The sequence below is a fragment of the Octodon degus genome, unplaced genomic scaffold (assembly GCF_000260255.1).
Source record: "Octodon degus isolate 3935 unplaced genomic scaffold, OctDeg1.0 scaffold00192, whole genome shotgun sequence".
Classification (NCBI taxonomy): domain Eukaryota; kingdom Metazoa; phylum Chordata; class Mammalia; order Rodentia; family Octodontidae; genus Octodon; species Octodon degus.
In genome coordinates, this window is record NW_004524768.1 from 296,535 (window position 1) to 300,599 (window position 4,065).

Genomic DNA, 4,065 nt, shown 5'->3' on the forward strand with positions numbered 1-4,065 from the left:
GAGAAAGTGACTCAGACAGCAGCTGCTTGAGCAAAGGGCAGCAGTGATGTACTGTGAGTGCACTGGACAGAGGGGCAGGACATAGCCTGGCATAATGTGTGAGATCCCACTGTACTACTTGGCACAAAATGAAATGTTTAACTTATCATTTGTTTATTTCTAGAATTTTTCATTCATTATTTTTGGGCCATAGTTCAGCAGGGGTAACTGAGACTTCAGAAAAAGAGAAAGAACAATATTTTGATATTGAGCTTGACAGAGTGGAAACCCATGCAGAAGTGAGGTTGGATAAGGGGCTGGGTTAATGGGAGTACATGGGGCACACTTAGCAAAGGTTGTTTGCTCAGATTTTTCTGTGTCCCTGTGTCTTCAGAGATAAGAATGTTCCTTTTCTTCAGGTAAGGAATACAGGCTTTGTGCCCCACCTCAGGCAGAAGGGTAAGGAGGTGCCAGGGGCATTTCAGTCTCTGCAACTTTCTAGTGCCAAGATGGAAGCTTTGTCTTGAACCCCATCAGAGACTGAAAGAAAAGACTCCAGTCAGTGCACGGTATTTCTTTTTGGTTGGTTTTTGTTTTTGTTTTTCCTGTGGTACTGTGGATTAAGCCCAGGACCTTTGCTTTTAGCTTCACCTCAAGTGTTTTTTTTATTTTTTGTTCATAAATAGGCACCTGAAACTGAAAAACGGATCTGAACTTGATTATTTTGTCTCACCCATGGGACTTCTGACAAGGGCAGGACAAGTTATGAATTAGAATAGTAAGAAGCTTCAACTTGGGCTCAACCTGTGGGGCTTATTGCTGTCTGAGAAGCATGATAAATGGGCTGAGGAACACTAGGTTCCCCTGGGGCACTAGGCTCTAATGGAGTTCCTGAGTCACTTGGAGGGAGTGGATTTAATTTAATGGTCTGGGGGCTATGAAGAGGTCAAGGAGACCTCCCAACATCATCAAATAGATCAGAGAAAGCCCACATTCCCCAGAACACGTGTGAGGATCTCATAATCTCGTTCTGGTTTAGTAATTAGCAAAATACGCAATGAACAAACACACAGAGAACAAGGCATACCTACAGACCGAAGGCAAATAGCTAGAAAGCAAAACAAAGGCCTGCATTCCCTTCGGCCATTCTCCATGGCTAGAAAGCAGCAGACCATATCCTATGTGCTTTGAGTACAGTCTCTTGTGCTCCCCCGCCTAGGCAATGGGGTGTAGGGGAAAAGGACAAGTGAAATACCAAGGAAAGAAGCAAAAATTTGGCTAGCTGAGGTCCCACCTTTATCTCCAGCACCCGAGTTTTTCTCCTGGCTGGTTCACCTAAAACATTACCAGGCACTCTGCTGCTCCAACTAAGTGTTATTGGGTTCTGGGTTGCTTGTTTCTCTAATCTGGACTTAGAATCCAAGTTCTTCTCATCTCAAACAAATAATTGAAGAGTAGAGGAGAAACTGGCTCTGCAGAATGAGCTTGGATGATTGAAAGAGGAAAAAGCAAAATCAAAGGGTACCCTGGAGAATGTAACATAGGCCAGTACTAGGGAACGCCACACAGAAAGCTCTTCATAGCTTCAGTGTGTCCTATATACTGGCCAAATCTTGAGAAAACCCACAAGAATTTCTGCATCGAGGCCCTGAGAGGTGGTGCTATGATGCTACTGCTCGGGCTGATGTCAGGTCTAGGCCATCCTATTGAGAACTTGCTTGAGTTCTGTGAGAATCCGTGTGCAAGGCTTTGGGAACTGTTCTGTGAACATGTTCTGGGATCTTTGTAATTTAATGGTGTGGGGGCTATAAAGAGGTCAAGGAGACTTCGCAATGCCATCAAATAGATCAGAGAAACCCGATGTCCCCCCGACACATGTGAGGATCTCATAACCTCGTTCTGGTTTAGTAATTATCAAAATACGCAATGAACAAAGAGAGCAAGGCATACCTACAGATCGAAGGCAAATAGCTAGAAAGTAAAACAAAGGCCTACTTTCCAGGAAAGTAAGCCCAGATCACACTTCCTTTCCAGGAAACTTTGCCAATCTTCCCCTTCTAGCTCATCTTCAAACTGATGAGTGCCTTTGTCATTTGTAAGACCCTTTCTTTCTTTCTTTTTTAATTATTTAAGACCTTTATTTGCAGGTGCTTGCAGTTTGTTGACTTTTTTGAAAAAATCAAGTTGTAAACTTTTATTACAAATTAAAAATGAAGTTCTTAAAAATCTCAACTTGACCAGATATGAAACAATTTAAAAACCTTTGAAGGTGTATTGAGAAAAACCAGGCTTTTTTAAAAAAAACACGTTTGTCATTACCAAAAAGAGATGTCTTTAGGTAAAAATAATAAAAACCCCATGCTGCATAGGTAATGCAGACAGTTCTAGTTATCTGGTCAATGGGCAAAAAGCAAGCACTTAAGGTCTTCAGTTCCAATCTTTTGTTCATTTCTTATTGCTGGAATTTCCTATTTGTTTTTTTCTTGCTGGATGACTAAACCAGATGATGGTAGAGATGTTAAGCCGGCATTTACTCAGCCCCGCCCTGCTCAGCCTCAGGAGTGGATGAATTCTCAGCTGGTGGATCGGCTGCTTTTGTCTCTTTGCCATCTTGTGGTTTAGGGTTTTCTGGGCATCTGCCTTGGTAATTGAAGTTGCGACAGTACTGATGTTGAGGTGGCCGCTGACCTTGGGTCTCATCTCCTTGATTTTCCTTATCTTCTTCATTGCCATCCTCTCTAGGCTGTCTTTGGCGAGGAGGGTCCCTGCAGAATCGTGGTCTATAACCTCACTCCATATTCTGTCTCCCTTGTCTACCTCGTTCTCCTGCACCCTGGTTGTCAGCACCCTCCATCACTTCTCCTCGCACAGGAGGGTTGGAGTACTGTGGTCGGCACCCATAGGGTCTCCGCATGTAGTGAGGTGCGAACCTTCACCTGCGGTAGGGCCGGGGCGGCTGGGCCTGGCCCTCGGGAGTGCCCTCCATCCCTCATTCGTTCCCCCACTCTCGCTATGCTGGTAATTCTGCTGGTAATTGCGTGGAGGACCCGTATGACGTGGACAGCGTCTATAATGGTTACAGTCTGCTGCATATTTACTGCCTTGAACTGGAGCTCCACCAGGACCTGTGACATGTGCTGAGCTGGAGCTCCTCCAGGGCCTGTGACATTTGCTGCCTCGTACCCTTTTCTCCTTCAACAACATCAAACTCCACAGTCTCTCCATCTCCTGCACTGCGAAGGTCTTTCCTGGGGTTATTCTTCTTTATGGCAGTCTGGTGTACAAATACATCGTCCTTGGTGTCATTCCTGTTGATGAAGCCATATCCGTTTCTTACATTAAACCATTTTACTGTTCCCAAAACCTTCCTTGTGATGATCTTTTTGTCCCGGCCGGCAGGCGCCGCCGATGTGAGGCCTGGGCCACCGCTCCCCGCGCTGCTCCCGGTGGTGCCGGGCTCGGTGTCTGCAGCGCTGAGGGCGGCGGCGGCGGGCGGCTGCTGGGTCCCGGCCTCGCTGCTCACGGCTGCGGTGATGGTGACTGGGGCTGCGGCAGCTGCGGCTCCTCCTGGTGTGTGATGGCAACTAGGCTGGCGGCCGCGGTGGGGCTGCTCAGGGCTCTCTGGGGTCCGCTCTCTGCTCCCGCTACTGATCGAACTAAGACCCTTTCAATTTGTGCTTATGCTAATCAGGTAATGAGGCAGTACCCCTAGCTGGCTTTAGGATGAAGTTGGTCCACGGAAAGACCAAAAATCAGAATTGGAAAGTAGGACTCATCAGCCCCATCTACCCTTTGGGAGGAGTGAGGGCTAGAGATTAAAATCTACAAAAGGGGTTGGGCTTTCAGCTTAGTAGCACAAGCACCTACCTGCCAAACACAAGGTCCTTGGGGCTGGGGAGATAGCTCAGTAGAATAAGTGCTTGCCTGGCAAGCGCAAAGGCCTGAGTTCAATCCCTGGTTCTGCAAGAAAAAAAAATGTTCAAACACAAGGTCTTGAGTTTGATTCCTGGTAACCAAAAAGAGAAAAAAGAAAAAAATAATAAAACTAGCAGGCATGCTGGTGAATACCTGTAATGCCAATACTGT